Source organism: Dendronephthya gigantea, unplaced genomic scaffold (genome assembly GCF_004324835.1).
Source record: "Dendronephthya gigantea isolate DGI-Jeju-01 unplaced genomic scaffold, DenGig_1.0 000847F, whole genome shotgun sequence".
In the NCBI taxonomy this organism is placed as follows: Eukaryota; Metazoa; Cnidaria; class Anthozoa; order Malacalcyonacea; family Nephtheidae; genus Dendronephthya; species Dendronephthya gigantea.
In genome coordinates this window covers 4,337-21,099 of record NW_021163857.1, presented here as the reverse complement: position 1 = coordinate 21,099, position 16,763 = coordinate 4,337, and the positions used below count along the sequence as shown (strand labels likewise).

At 37.8% G+C, this 16,763-nt stretch overlaps 1 pseudogene; it reads left to right on the top strand.

Annotated features, from left to right (window-relative positions):
• The first annotated feature begins 388 nt into the window (after positions 1–388).
• On the top strand, positions 389–15,221 carry LOC114544570 (annotated as a pseudogene).
• Positions 15,222–16,763: the final 1,542 nt, after the last annotated feature.

Sequence of the window (16,763 nt, the reverse complement as noted above, 5' to 3'; positions counted from 1 at the left end):
GTCCCCCAAGATCAAGTGTTGCGGTGGCGTTTTGCGCGTTGTTGCCGAATATACAGGGTGTGGCAAAAAAACGCAAACAATAATAGGCTTAGAATACAATAGCGAGTAAAATATTGACAGGATACATGCAATAAAAAATAAGTTAAGAAATTCTTATTGAATATTGTGCTATGAACGTGTTAGATTATATTGCTGATATGCATTCATTACGTGCAACTGAACCAAAGTGGATCCCTTTGTTTCATAATCAGCTATAACCTGCTTGTTTAAATTTATTTTAGACTTAATTTTGGATGAAATTTTTTATTTTGCATGAAGTATGTATCGACAAAATACTACATACTACAATGATACAATCTTCTCCCTTTCCAATTTCCATAGGCTAAATATGGTTGAAACCCGAGGCAAACGAGGCAGAAAAGTTCCAATAATTCTGACACCAGAAATTACAAAGGGTATAGAGCTGCTTAATTCTCTTCGCTCCAAGGTGGGAGTAAACAAAGAAAACAGATACGTATTTGCGAGAGTAAATAGAGATTCGTTGGAGCCACTGAGAGGATGGGACTGTCTCAGACAATGTGCCCTTGAATGCCAGCCAGAACTTCAAAATCCTGATGTGATAACCAGCACCAAACTGCGAAAATACATCGCAACGATTACACAGGTTTTATCGCTGGAAGAAAAGGAAATGGACTGGCTTGCACGACACCTGGGGCATGATATTCGCACACATCGCGAATATTATCGGCTCCACGAGTCAACTATTGAAATTGCAAAGATAAGCAAGCTGTTATTGGCAGTAGATAGTGGGAAGGCCAGTTCGTTGAAGGGCAAGTCATTGGATGAAATATCGATTGACGGTAGGTAATGACTGTAGGATGAAAGAAAATGATACAATCCTTAGGTTCAATACGTTATGCATTTCCTACAACAATACCGATTTTGGCGCAACGATGCAACCAAGCCAATATAATACAAATGAAACTTTCATATGACATGCCACGTGGTTATGATAGAGAGTTGTCAAGTTTATTGAAACGGGTATTTGCTGCGTAGAACAAGGATCCTCCAGAGTGAATAAGGATTATAATTTTGTGTCGCCGCTAGAATAAGTACAGGTTTTTCTACGCGATCGTGGCATTCATGGATATAGTTCATGTAAATTAAGTTAATCTAGGGATCGAGATATGGAACACGTTGAGTCGCCTAATATTTATATATTACTGAATTAACGAATTAATTATATATACTTTAGACATATCTGAGCCAGAACTAACTGATGATGAACGAGGTGATGACGACGGGGAAACAAGTTTGGCTCAAGGTACGGTATATTAGCTACTTACTGAATAGAAATGTAGTTAAATTGTTCCAAAGGGAATGCTAGCCAATTGATCGAGTCATGCAAATGTCTTAAAGTATCTACATTTGTTTTAGAAATATACATATATACAACAATTATCATACATTAAATATACATCATTATCATGCAAAGCATTTGTTTGGAAAAAGTCTGGAATTATCGTAGGTAAAAGCCTTAAATGGTCTTGATCATCTATTTGTTAGATTTACAATGTCTTGAGATTTCTCAAAGAATGAGTCGCAACCGTCATACATTGTGCCGCAATAATTACAGTTGTAATATACTAACGCCCGAAAATGGCGATAATCCATTCCTAGTCCATTCTAAAATGTAATTCACGTCTAATAAATTGACAATTTTACCCGAATACATATCTCCAGTTTGACTTTTGTTTGTAGAATATATTGTTGCAAACAATTCTAGAACATATCTATAGACATTCTAAAGACGATTCAACACATTTGTGGTAATTGCAAAATGATCCAAAAAAGTCATTAGAGCTATTATTTCAACTTAAAATACAGATTACAGATCTCAAAATGCAGATCACAAAAATTTTTTTCTATACACCTACCAAGGACCTTTTCTAGATCTAAAAAAGATCCACCATTAATTTTTATAAACCGCATATAAAATTATCTGAAAACAACAAAACTGGCAATGATCATGCAATGTTCATCTTCATCTAGAACCATAATTTTATTGCAGTGAAATGATATTAAATAAAAAAATTATGTTATATTGGCTTCACTGACTTAACCACACATTGTTTTTTCTATCCCAGAGGAAACAAAGAAACGCAATGCTTTTGAAGCAAAAAGCAAAGGTGAGTTATAACTAAATTTCATAACAGCTAGATTTCAAAACAAAAAATGAAGGAGCGCAAAACAGCAAACCGAAAAAAAAGTATCTTTGGATAAAATTGTTCATGTAATGGTCACGGGTAATTTTTCATTGAGGAAAAACATCCCCATCATTTTTGCTGGGAATTTGCAATATCAGTTTTTACAGCCTTGTTTTAACAATTAGCAGGGGCATCATCAGAATTTTTTATTGAGCAGGCAAGTTTCAGCAAAAATAAGAATTTTTACTGTTTTTTTTACGATCCAGCAGGAAACGATAATAGTTCAGCAAATGAAAAATATAAAATTTCAAGATGGTTTTCAACTTTCAAGTTTTTGCTCAGTTTTAAGGTTGCTTTAATTTCGTAAAAATCCTGAGTAAGCTTCCTAAATATGCCGAGATGTCCTCCAAATCCCAGTCCATGGTTCCCAATCCTCTTAGAATTATTTGTGCGTCATGTTGTAGAAGGGAAATATCAGAGACCGCGTATAGAGAGGGAGGGGAGTTGGAGCAATAGAAATTTTCACGAAGGACGATATCTATCTATAATTTAGTTTCCCACTAAGAGAGCGTGTTAGAGAGTCGCCACTCTCTAACACGCTCCGCGGGGCCCTGAATTTGAGAGCTAAAAACGACTGCAGGCCCTGAATTTGAGAAGAAACATAAATATACAGCTAGTCAATTCACTAACCGAAAGGAATTTTTGCAGCTTTTTTGCTAATTTACGGACCAAATCAAATACATCAAATCAAATTACTTTTTACAGCTTGGAAAACACGATTGAAATAATGCAATTGAAACTCACAACACCCCGTAGTTTTAGTCAAGGTAGAAAGCTATGGTAACTAATCAGTGATTATGGTAACTAATCACTAATCATCGATACTTTTTTTAAAGCGACAAAATCAAAGAAGCCAAAACTTCAAAAGGAAACAGACGGAGAGTGGCTACCAGGTATGACTAAGTTATCCATTTAATTTTGATTTTAACGACAATTTTTGTCTTAAAACAAAGTGAGAGTTGGCCCAGATTCTTGTTGGCGCATGCTTGAGGTTAGCTCGGCGGCTTACGAACGAGTTTGAAAAAAAAAAAACGCTATGTTAGGCTACGATGAGGTTCATGTGGAAAACAGGCCTAAGCCTTCAACCATCATTATCGTAACAAAATCATTAGTTCTGGCTGAGTATACAGGGTGTCTCCAAAAAAGATAATCCAACTTCAACGCGCTGCTGTGCGTGAATTACCCTAGAAACAAGAGTCACTTTTGATACTATGAAAGAACAGTCGTTTAGCTTTCGAATGCCATGTTGTTTCTCAAATGCGGAGGAAAAATGAGCAAATGCGAGCGCGTTGAAATTTCTTAACTATAAATAAAGTCCAAAAGGGCTGACAAAAAACAAAGCTTGTTTTCAAAAGGTTTTGTACTTAATTCTCAGAGGTGAAAGAATGTGATTTCGACCAGGATTTCCTTGGTTTTCTTCCATATTTCAAAACCAACATGGCATTCGGTGATCACAGAAAAAAAAGCCTATTACGCCGACCTGTCGCCGACTTATTGTCTTGATTCGTCGAGGGAGAAAATAATTTCTGAAAGACAAAAGGTTTCACTCATCAATAATCACCGATAATAATAATTTGCTGCATGACGTCGGCGTTTTGATTTACTCATCCATTACTCAAATTTATTGTATATACCAAAATTTAAGTTAGGCTTTCCTCTACACAAATAATTATTTACAACTCTGAACCCAATAGCTCATAATATCTCGTCAAACCTGTATACTTTTTTCTGGTGCACCCGGTATATGCATGGGCACTAATTTTGTACTTTTGTGTTATAGGTGCGAAATATGTAACTAATTAGTTATACTCTTTCATTTGTAATGCAACTTTTTTGAAAAATTTTCCAACTTGTAAATTACCTTAGCACGGCTATTTTGCCGTACTTTGCAAAAATTCGCACCCAACCATGGTGATTTTACTAATCTATACTAATAAATACACTAATCTATCATAGGGCAATCTGAAAAACCCGCGCAAAATCGCAGTGGCTTAAAAGAAAATAGCAAAGGTAATTTTCATATATTAATTATTCATTTATCATTCTCTTTAATTTTAAATCTTTTTCTGTAATGGACAGCTTCAAATTGAATTCCTTTTTTGCCCAACTAACTATAGTAGCAATGGTGTTGCTTAGTTCCTCAAGTTCAACAGTGACTTGCGGAACAACTTTAATTCAATTAGACAAGTGACACAATCAAATACATTTATTATTCATCTATAACTCTTTACATGCAGTATGAGAAGAATTTTGAAAAAGCAAATTTGGTCGTGTTAAATTAAGAGGGCCTGTTTTAAGTATTTTAATTATATGGCAAGCATCACCTCCGGTTAAATGGTTCCTGTGATTGCCTAGAGAAATTTCCAACGGCCCATTTACTTTCTCATAATAGAAAACCTTCCCGTATGATAGGTCTGTAAGAAAATATTTATAATTTATAGCTATAATGTTCTCTCGTATATCGTATAGATACACATATATTTTATTCCTTTCGCTTCGACTGCATGATGTTAACTCCCTCTACAATAATCCCTATATTTTTAGATTAATGTCAATTCCCATCTGGGCGTGTCCGTATTATTATTATTAGCATTACTATATTACTCTTGAAATGCTATATATTTCTTGTGACTTTGTGGCCATTCTTTTGTTGAGCTGTTACTTCTACACCATTCCTTGAAATAACTTTGTATGGTTCTGGGTTGAAATTCGTTGTTAGTTTGTTTTTCTTTTCCTGTTGAAGTCGAACTAACATAATCACCAACATGTATCTCGCTCTTTTCTACATTTTTTTATGATCAGCGTATTCTTTATTTCTTTCCTTCTTTGTTCTTTCGTTGTCTCGAGCTTCTTTGTGTCTTTTAATGCATGACTTTCCTTCGCGTGATCACTGGGATCTTTCCTTTTACAATACGATTAAATAATAGTTTTGATGATGGTACACCTGTGGTACAATGCGGGGTTGTCCGATATTGAAGAAGAAAACGATATAACTCTTGTTTCCATGGTCTTTCTTCTAGCTTTGCTGTCTTTAGTGCCTTTCCCAACGGTTGCATGAATCTTTCTACCATTGCGTTCCCTTGAGGCCAATAAAAAAAAATTGATTGATTGATTGATTAAATTAAGATCACATGGCAGCAGAAACTGAATTGCGTGACTTATTACATGGGTTGGTTACACTAGTATAGTAAAGCTACTACTATTAGTATATATACAAAGATTCTTGGTTACACTACTATATTAAAAGATCCACTATAATTATATATAAGAAATTCGTTATATAGGATGATTACTCTAGTATAAAAAGTTCTGCTATTATTACATGTATAAGAATCTTGGTTACACTACTATATTAAAAGTTCTACTATAATTATATTTACAAAATTCCTTGTATAGGACGTTTAAGGTCACCTAACGGGTCAAGTAACCTAAGATGGACATTTCTTATACAACTGATTATATGCTTTACTACCATAGTACTAGTTGTTGGTACTACTAGGGGGTATTGTACCCTCAGGTCATAAGCTTTAGAATCATGACTTTGCTGTAGTAGATGTTTCAATTTATTATCTGGGCTTTCCTTTATGTTCTGGAATAGTTTGTTGGTGAGCGCTTCATGATGATCGTCAATGGTTTGAATATTGGCTAACTCCAGGGCGGTAGAGTACGAAACACCCGGAAAGATACACCTCAACGCTCTCTTCTGGATGCGCTCCAGATCTTCTCTCAGATATATTGGGAGGGCGTAATGGAAGACGGGACAGGCATAATCCAATGTTGAACGTATGCATGCACAATAGTATTGTACTATATCGGCAGTGTCCTCCAGATCGTTTAAGTTGAATCAAGAAGTAAAATTTTTGGAAAGCACTCTTTCGGAAAGGCGCGAGTTGAGCATTAGTCCCAAGAGTTTCACACTTGTTACTTTTCTGATTGGTTGACCATTAATCAATACCGGTGGACAAATTTCTTTTTTATTTTGTCTGCTGTAGCTGATAACAAGTTCTTTTGTTTTGTCACAGTTCAACTGGAAAAGATTCTTTTTAGACCATTCGTTAACTTCATTAACAGCCATGCAGCTGGGCACAACTCTGTTCTCCTTTCTGTATAGTTTCCGAAACAGTTGAATCGTCAACGTACTTCCATAGATCGAAAGGATAAGCGGTAGAAAGATCGTTTATCATAATTAAAATGCAGCCAAGGGCCCAACTTTGTTCCTTGGGGGACCCCTGACCTCACTAGGCCCCAATCTGAGAAACAGTCACATCCTATCTTCACTCTCTGTGATCTGCCGGTGATGAAGCTTATTATCCAATTTAAAATACTGTTCGGAATATTTAATTGTTTTAGTTTGGTTATAAGCAAGGAATGATCGATAAGATCGAAGGCTTTACGAAAGTCAAAAAACATCGCTCGAACAGTGGCACCAGTACCATCGGTGTCGTTTAACCATTTATGGAGCATGTTAATTAGAGCTATAGTTGTGGACGAGCCACGTATAGTTCCAAATTGGTTTGGGTCAAGAGATCTAATTACAGATGGTTTAATGTAATCTGTCACAACAAAATCTTCAGCTATCTTAGATATTGACGCGGTGAGAGATATGGGTCGGAGCTCTTTTTGGGGGTCGCTGACCTTCTTAACTTTAGGAATAGGAATTACATCTGCGAGTTTCCAGTTGCTTGGGATTTTTTGCTCTTTAAATGAAGCGTTCAAAATGTAAGTAACAGGTTCGGGCTAAAATCTTAGCATATTCCTTTAATAACCAATTTGAGATGCCATCAGGTCCACAAGATTTATGTTTGTTTAGACGAGTCAGGGACTTGTAAACTCGATAAACAGGGAGTTCTAGGATGTCGGGATCGTTTTCCAAGGGTACGCGTTCAGTGGTAGGGTCCAGTAAATGGAAAGCTTGGAGAGGTTCCAAGAAAGCAGCATTTAATTTTTTCGCAATGTCCCTACGTGGTATATCTTGTAATTCAGAAATTCCATGTAGTTTATTTAGAAGGTCACCTGAGTCTGTTTTTTTTGCTCCTTCCACCACTGTTTGGGGTTTTTTCCTTTTAGATCTTCAACCTTTGATGAGTAAAACTTTGCTTTGCTAATTTTCCTTTCTCTATTCACTTGGTTCCTCAACGATTTATATTCATGTTCGCTACCTTCTTTATTAGAGTGGAAGGCAAGCTGTCGTAGTCGTATAAGTTCCTTGAGCTTTATAGTCATCCAAGGTGGGTCTTTAGGATAGACTTTAATAGACTTTATAGGCATAATGTTGTTCATTCCTATTTTTACAGTTTCATCGAAAACTGATAACATACTTTCACAATCCTTTTGGTGCAACAATTGGGGCCAATTAAGGCTAGCCAGGTATCGGCAAGGGAATCTTTTTTGCTCTGTCTTTTGTCACGAACAAGGATTTTTTTCCTTGTGGACGTAGCACGAGTGCGTTCTCTTGGTTTCAACAGTACGGTGCTATGATCAGATAATCCGAAAGGTGGATTAATTTCGGGTTGTAAGAAGAAATTAGCCTTGTTAGTAAGGATCAAATCGAGAGTAGCTTAGCCCCTTGTTGGCGATTTGACTAACTGCTTTAAATTGAAATGTCGTTGCAGACTATTTACATTAAGATGGTTAAAATCTCCTGCAACAATAAGTCAACAGTTGGGAAACATTGACTCCGCTACAGAAAGACTCTGAAAGAGATGGTTTGTAATAAGTTGGGAATCTGCTCCCGGTGGATGGTACACCACAGCAACAATTAAACATGAAAATCCCCGAGGTAATCGTTTTGGGTTAAGCTTTAGCCAAAGAATTTCATGATCTTGACAGCAGTTCAGATTCTCAGGTAATTCGTACGTGAAATCGTCCCTAAGATATATACAAACTCCTCCATGTTGTTTAGTTAGTCTATCTTTCCGGAAAATAATATAACTATCAATATGTACGATAGAGTCACTAATTCTGTCGTTGAGCCAAGTCTCCGTAATGAGACCAATGTCAACGCATTTTCGTAACAGAAACTCTTGTATTTCCACCAATTTAGGTACTAGGGACATCGTGTTTGAGAGCATTATTCGGGGAACAAAATTACATGATACTTGATTAGAGGTTTGTGGTAAGGTTGAAGATTGTGCCACAATGCTTGGTGTGAGGTAGTTATTAAAATTATTTTTAAAATTTTGTGGTCCTCTGCACGTCCTTTCGGTTTTAGTTTGCCGGTTTCCATAAACACGGTTTGTAATTCTGACTTGGATTTGGCTATTTTCTTTTGGGATTTCTAATTCATTCGTAACTTTATCCGGTACGAGGCATTTAGTGTAGCTTCCCACGTTGTCCCGGTATGGTAGAGGGAGTCCCCCAAAAAAAGAAGAAGACTGTGAGGAATGAGTTGTGGTTCGAGGATTTAGCTTGGATATTTCTGTCGGACTTGGCTTTTCGGGAGGATTCTGGCAGACTTTTAGTTTGCGAGTAACATAATCGCACTCCCCGAGAGGCTCAGGTTTACTCGATGATGGTATTTCGATCAATGGCAACATATTAATCCAGTCTGGTGATTGTGTTGTGGGATTACAATGTTGGTGCTCTTCAGTTAGGTTAGTTGTTATTCTCATCTTCGTTGACCTTGACCGGATTTTGTTTGGATGTTGGTTTCGGGTTGTTACACGGAGCCGAAGGCAACAATGTGGGCAATGTGTTGAGCTTATTGCTTTCATAATGCGTGTTGTCGCTTTTCGATACGTTCGCCTCAACTAAGCGATCGTAGTTGATTTTATCGTGTTCGTTGGCCTGATTTAAGCTTAGGTTGTCAATTTGATCGTGTTCGTTAGTTCGGTCATATTCATTTGAGACTGGAGAGGTTTCGCGTTGGTTCGGCTTAATGCAATCGTGATGCGTATTGCCACTTATCGGTTCGCTCGCCTCAGCTAAGCGATCGTAATTGGTTTTATCATGTTCATTTGGCTGATTTAACATAGGTTGTCGGTATGATCGTGTTCGTTAGTTTGATCATATACATTTGAGACTGGAGAGGTTTCGCATTGGTTTGGTTTCAGATGTTTATCTAAATATATGTGCATAATTGTTGCCTTTAAAGATTCATTGTTTACTTTAGCCGCTTTGAGATCGTTCTCAAGGGAGGCGATAGTTTTGTTTAATTCGTATACTTCATGGTTTCTTCCACTAACTAAAGTGGCTAAATCGCTCTCGAGACGTTCGCACTTTTCTCTTTCATTATCAAGATCTTTTTTAAGGCGAACAATTTCGTCTTTCTCATCTTTCACTAGAACGCCAACGGCCGCTAATATTTTTGACTCTATATTTTTGTTCATAATAACCATGTCAAGCTTGACTCCCTCGAGTTCGGCAGACAGTGCGCCACACTGACAACCACATTCACGCGCAGGAAGATCCAATTCACGGCTGTCATATTTCTCAGCTTGGATTTTATTCTCAGCTACGTATCCTTCGACGGCCGAAATCGGGATTGAATTTTTTATATGAACAGGAGCACATATATTGATATTGTCATCAGCACTCAAGCGATCAATTTCACAACGTTCGTTTGAAAAATGGTTTCAGATTTACTTTGTTTTACTTCACAGTAATTTATACAAACACTCTTTAAAGCCTCGCCGTCCCTACCTTGGAAGATCAACGAGTTTTGTTTGTCCGGACACCAAGTAAAACTGAGATCTGTGTTCGAGCTAACAAATTTCTTTCTTTTGCCACCAGGCGAAGACCATTTTCCATCGAGGCGAAAGGTTTCAGATGTAATTTGTTTCAGTAAATTCAAATCTCCATTCCATTTAACTCTCTTTCCATCATAATAAAGATTAGAAAGATTTTCGTTCGTTAAAAACGTTGAAAGTTTAAGAAAACAGCACCAATTTGATGATTTCCTTGATTGTGCTGTGAGGCATGTTTACACGCCGCCAAGTTCACGCAGTACAATAAGGGGTTGAGAACTTAGTTTCAATGCCAAGGGTTTTCATATACCGTGCATATTCGTCTCCATTGAAGGGAGGTCCATTGTCAGATATGATTGTGTCGGGTATTCAATGGACAGAGTAAATTTTGTCCAGTTTCAGAATTATGGTTGAGCTCGTGTCGAATGAACAATGTCCACTTCTGGAAATCTCGAATATCTATCCACTACCACTAAAAGATATTCAGACGTCGGTAGTGGTCCATAGTACGGAAGTCTACGTATGTGTTTGTCCATGGTAGTTCTGGCATTTCTGTCATGCGTAGAGATTCGGGGTGTTTTGGTCTATCTGCAGCCTGGCAGGCTATGCACTGTTCGATTGTGTCCTTTACTCGATTATCGATTTGCGGAAACCATATTTTCTCACGAATTAGTGATTTTGTCTCTTCAATGCCTAAGTGCGTCTCGTGTCTATTGCGCGTTGTTGCCACGCAGCTGGAATTACAATTCTTGATCCTCTCAATTCCTAGTGCCGTGGTGGTCAATTCATTCTTAACTGTTTTGAATTCTTTCACTCCGGGAGAATCCCACTTGTTTGTTTTGATTGCGTCACTCATGCAGTTCCAATAATGCCGCGTCACTGTTCTGAGTTATGAAATTGATATATTGTTCTGTCATCTTCTCCTGTTTTCGCTTACTTTCGTTAGTTGGATGACGAGAAAGATAGTCCGCCGGATTATTTGCACCCGATTTATATATTATCTTGCCGCATATGGTTGGAGGCGAAGTATCCATCTTTCGATACGTGCCGATGTTTTCGCTGTACGTTGTTTTGCCGATGTTTTCCCTTTACGGTCGGTTACTAATGTGAATTCACTACCAAATAAAAATGAAAGTGTTCAACTGCCAAAATTATCGCTAGCGCCTCTTTTGTGTTTGAGAATATCTTTTCTCAGTGTCGGTCAACGCTCGGCTGGCATACGCAATGATCTTCTGGTTGTTAATATCACTGTTTTTGGTTTTTTTGTGACAAAATCGCCGAAACCACTACTGGTATCAACGACCACAAATGTTTCTTTCTTTTTGTCGAAGTACGCCATGAATGGCGCAGTAGCGAGTGTGTTCTTCAGCTTTTCGAATGCGTTTTGATGTTTTTGCGTCCACTCAAAACGAGCGTCTTTTCTTGTGAGTTCACGTAGTGGAGCGGTCAGGGTTGCAAAATCCCTAATGTATTCACTAGAATAGTTCGCCATTCCAAGGAGGCTTCTGATTTCATGCGCATTGGTTGGCTGAGGTGCGTTTAGTAGATCAGCGACTCTCTTAGGATCAGGTCTCGTACCTTTCTTCTGAGAATATTTGTCCGAAGAATGATAATGTATTTCTTAGGAAGTCACACTTGTTTTGGTTTAGTCGCAAACCTTTCATTGCAAGCCGTTGTAGACATTTATTAAGATTTGCATCGTGCCCGGCTCTTGTCGACCCAAACACATTATATCGTCCGCTATGTTTTTTACGCCTTCAAGTCCTTGAAGTGCAGTTTGGAGGTGTATTGAAATATCTCTATGGCAGCGTTGGTACCATAGTACGTTAAGTCTCTTGTATCGAAACAATCCTACGTGCGTGCTAAATGTGGTCACAAATTATCGAGACTGTTCGTCTAATTCTAACTGGTGATACGCTTGGCTCAAATCGAGTTTCTAAAAGAATTTACGTTAAGAACCGTTGTGGTTGTGCTTTCGATGTTTGTGTTTTATCAATGTCTAGTTTAATTTTCTGCCCCTTTAATTTTCCGAGTCCCGAAAACACTTTAGAGTGCTTATGAATGATGTTTTCAAGTGATGTATCAGTGATGTATTACTGGTGTATAGTGATGTATTACTGGTGTGAGTTTGTCTATATATGCAAGCTAACAAGTCCGATGTCTTTGGCTGTGGAGAGCGAAAGTAAATTTCCACTATTTTCGCCTTTTGCTACGTAAAATGTTGCCACCGAAATCCGCTTCCTTGTTTCTATAACCGCTTCGAATTTGCCTAAGAATTGCAATTTCTACAAATTACGCTAGTACTATAGGTTTTGTTCTAATTTATTTGTCTCACCGTCTTTTGGTTCTGTTGATTCAATCTGTTTTGCTTGATATGCTCTGTTCGTCTCGCCGTCCTTCTAACATCATGGCTTTTAAATCAAATGTAGGGTCTCGCAATGCTCGCTTTCGTATTTTCGATAAATTTCTGCCAATTATGATCTGTTCCTCTATTTCAAAATCAACGTCTGCGAATTCACATGTTTCTGACATTGTTCTTAGCCTTGTATGGTATTGGTCTAACGTTTCATTATTCCCTTGTGTTGCTTGTCTGAATTGGTATACTTCGTATCTTCGGTTCTTTTGAGGATCGAAATATGTCTTCAATTTTTGCTTTGCAACATCGTAATCTGCGTCTTTTCCAGTCTCGGGGATTTGTTTAAAAATCTCTCGCACTCTAGGTCCGGCTTGGTATAGTAACACTGCCCTTTTTCTAGTTGGATCCGTAATGCCACTTGCCGTTAAATACATCTCAACGTCCGATTGCCAATTGCTTCATTTTGTGGCTATGCTTGTGCCAATTTTCGCATCAGGGGAAAATTCTGGCATAAGATTCATCGTTATTCCAAGGCGCGAAAAAAAAGGCGCGACAAAAGGCGCGAGGCGCGAAAAAAGGCGCGACAAAAAGGCGCGACAAAAAGGCGCGACAAAAAGGCGCGAGGCGCAATAAATAGATTATCTCGTTTTTTTATTATTTTTCATCGTCGTAAGTGTGTTTTGGTGCGAAATATATTAGTGTTTGAAAAGCGAAAGGTCGTACCGTTTTACACCGTATGTAACCGTATTTAACTAGGTTGAAGTTTTGTCTCGCAAGAGTCGTGGTGCACTGAAATTAAGTAAGTAAGTAGTAAGAAAATCTTTGACGATGCCGCGATTCGATTTCGCTCGCGTGTTACGGCAATCTTCCACGAGGAATGACTAAACCATTGTTTCGATGCTGTTCGATTATGTTTAGGTTAAATCGGGGTAAAAAATATTTAATACCTGTATATTTTAATATTATCGCTGCTATTTTAGCGTTTAAAAATGTGGTCGTGTGTCGCACTTTGACAGGTCGCACACGATTGAAGAATACGATCAAACACAATACGAACCATTTATATTTATTAATTCGCGAAAACATTACTCTGATTTACACATATTGCACGCTAATATAAGCTCTAAGGTTATCATATGAGCAAAAGCTTTTAATATAAACGCAAATTCCAAAGTCTAAGACAAAGTGAAGTCATGTCCGTACGTAGACATATCATGCGGTTTATTTACATTTTTGAATTTCTAAAGTGCGATATACTTCTGAATGTCGAACGCTTCTATACTTTGAACTGCACGGTGCGCTGTCTGAATACCGAACAACATTTAGGTTCGCAAGGCTTCTACATGAACTGTTTAGTGTTTACGTTCAGAAGTTTTATATTGAAGATGACACATGCGCGGCACGCCGGAGCACTGTGGCCGGAGTTAACGCCAAATCTGGCGTCTTGTTTTAGATTAATGTCAATTCCCATCTGGGCGTGTCCGTATTATTATTAGCATTACTATAATAGCCTCGGAATGAGAGCGATTCGGAGAAATATTGCCCGAAGCTAGGGGTGAAGTTCGAGGCAAATATCATCACTAAGAAAGCTATTTCGCCGAACCCCTGGAGGGTCTATGAAGGATATATTACACAGGATTTTTTTGAGTGTCTTTTACAAGTCTATTCATCAAAATACGAAAATTTCGTCGCCGCCCGTGTCGGCTCCCGCCATGTCGGCTCCCCCGTGTCAGCTCCTGCCATTTTTTAAATGTTTCGAGCAGATTCAAGTAGTCCACGCGAGACATGACATGAGATAAATTTAACACCACACCCCACTGTGACACCCCAGTTTAGAAAATAACGTTGGGACACCGCAAAAAATTGGCTGGTCATGTGCTACAAATACTGTTTTCTGATCGATTGGATAAAAAGAATTTGAGGTATAATATCTCTCTGTAAAATCCTTCCGCTCGATCATAAGAAGTTAATAGTCCGGGGAAGTGCTTATGTTTCCTCAAATTTAAAAATTAAATGCTATGCACAGAGGAACACAATTAGGGAAAGACAATTAAGATTTATCCTACGAGAATTGAACGAAAAAATTAATTTATTTGGGTTTGCTCTGGGTAAACACAAATGATCGATTGGTTTATTTTATTGTTTTATTGTTCTATTGTGTTGTTCTTTATATTTTGTCATAAATATATGCAAAACCTCTTTTTTCGTTTTTCCTAGCGAACGGAGAATTTAATTCCCCTCCTTTTCGTACGAGATATATAACTAAAAAAGTAATAAGCTAACTTGAAATTCACATGGCTGAGTTTAAACACATTTGTCTTGGGAATTAACTAATACTTAACTAAGCAGCCTACGAAAATAGCGAGAGTTTTTGTGGGATAGAATGTAGAAGTTCTATATTTAAATTCGGCTATTTTCCGTTTTTGGCGACGTCTAGTGTTAATAACTATGGTAACTGCTATTCATATAACTCTTTTTATTCAGAATAATAATATGGGTATAACTCTTAAGCTAAGAAAACAAAGTGTATTCATTTCCATTGGGTTTGGTCATCAGTGGATTCAACGGAATGCTGAGTCATTCAAATCCTAACTATCCTAAATCCTTTTCTTTTTCGTACATGCTGCATGTACATAAAAATTATTATGCTACAGCATGCGTAATTCCACCGTTTTTAAACAAATCTCCATTTTTGCTTCAGGGAAAATAGTTCATAAATCATGGACGAATGAGGAGAGAAGATGCGTTTTGGGCGAGTTGGCACATTTGGTTCGGGAGGGAAGGGTGCCAAATAAGAGAGAGTGCGAGGAATGCATTGTGAAGGCGAAGGGGGTGTTGAAAAACCGGGATTGGAAGGCAATTAAGTACTGGGTTAAAAACGAAATAACAAAAAGACAAAAAAGAAAAAGATAAGTGGAATTCCGCTAATAACATGAAATTTGTTAAGTTCACTTCCAATGATGTTATGTGCGTAAAGGTCGTGTTTTATGACTATAGGTAATAGTATGGTTTCGAGTGCAATTTGGGTATAATATAATTGCACGAGAAACCATACTATTACGTGATAATGATATAACTGGAAATGATCGAGACAAAATATGACGACATCGTACAACTCAATTTCCTCCAAAAATCCTCTGTTTTGCCCAGGTCTTAAAAACGCTTAGCCAAAAATTGGTGCGACTTGTTGCGTTTTTATTTTTTGCATTATTTTGTAACTCCTGTATTGTACTTGCCTCAATGTTTCGAAATCTTTGCATTTGCAATCTTTGAATGGATTTTCGCGGGAATTTTTCGGGAAATTTGATTGGCTATTTTCTTTATTTCAACCAATCAGATACGTTTGTTACAGATTTTTGCACTGTTGTTACAGATTTTTGCACTGCTGTTACAGATTTTTGCACTGCTGTTTCAGATTAATTGCACTGAAACCAACCAATCACAGTCGAGAATCATTTCCAGTTATATTATTATTGTGATTACCGAGTGATGATATTATGTGCGTAAAGGTCGTGTTTTATGATATTAAAGTGATAAGTTCATGCAACTTTATCAGTACGACCAACAAACTCGTACTCAAAAGCTCGACGACTACGAGTTTTGGCTGATGGTTTATGCAAACAACATGCGAGAATTACGAATCTCCTACTCGTAGTCGCTGCTAAAGCTCCCTAATATCACAGAGCAGATAATAGATACAGACCTGTAACTAGCTTGCGCTCAGTAATTAAAAGTGGCGTTTTTATGTACCCACATTTTTTCACGCGCTAGGCAAAAAATTATCAACTGCGCATGCTCAGCAAGTGCCTCGGCAAGCGTTTAGTTAGTGTTTTTACTGACCCACCCAAGCCCGCGCTCAAAAAAAGTAGGTACACTAGTTACACCTCTGTATCTATGTCATCAATTTTTCTACTCTGTGCTAATAATGTCGACACCGCGGAAATTTGTATAGACTTTCCTGCAATTCTTAACACTTAGACTTCAAATTTGGTGAGCAAAAAGATTTATATATACTTAACAAAATATCTCTTGCACAGAAGATATGAAGCCTGACACTTTAAAATGGCTATTTCACAGCTGTCTGATGTGCATGATTAGCTGTTAAAATATTGTAGAATGGGTATTCAGAAGGAAATCGAGCTTGTATTAACTTATTCGACAGTAATCTCTTTGGCAACCATACAGAAATGCACAATTGTGAACCGGTGATACGATTTTGGGATTAAACACCAATTTCTGCGGCGTTTAATATGCCTGAGAGAGCCGGCGGCCCCTGGTACATATCGCCAAATATTCGGTTCAATTCGCAAAATTTAGGTCGGCACCCCCCCCCCCCCTATCTGCGACAGCCCAGGTCGTGATTATTTTTTCGGATCTTCATTTTTCTACCTCAGGCCAATGTTGAACTTTTTAGGAATAAAAAAATCGTTTTGACATTGCTATTGTTTCTATAGC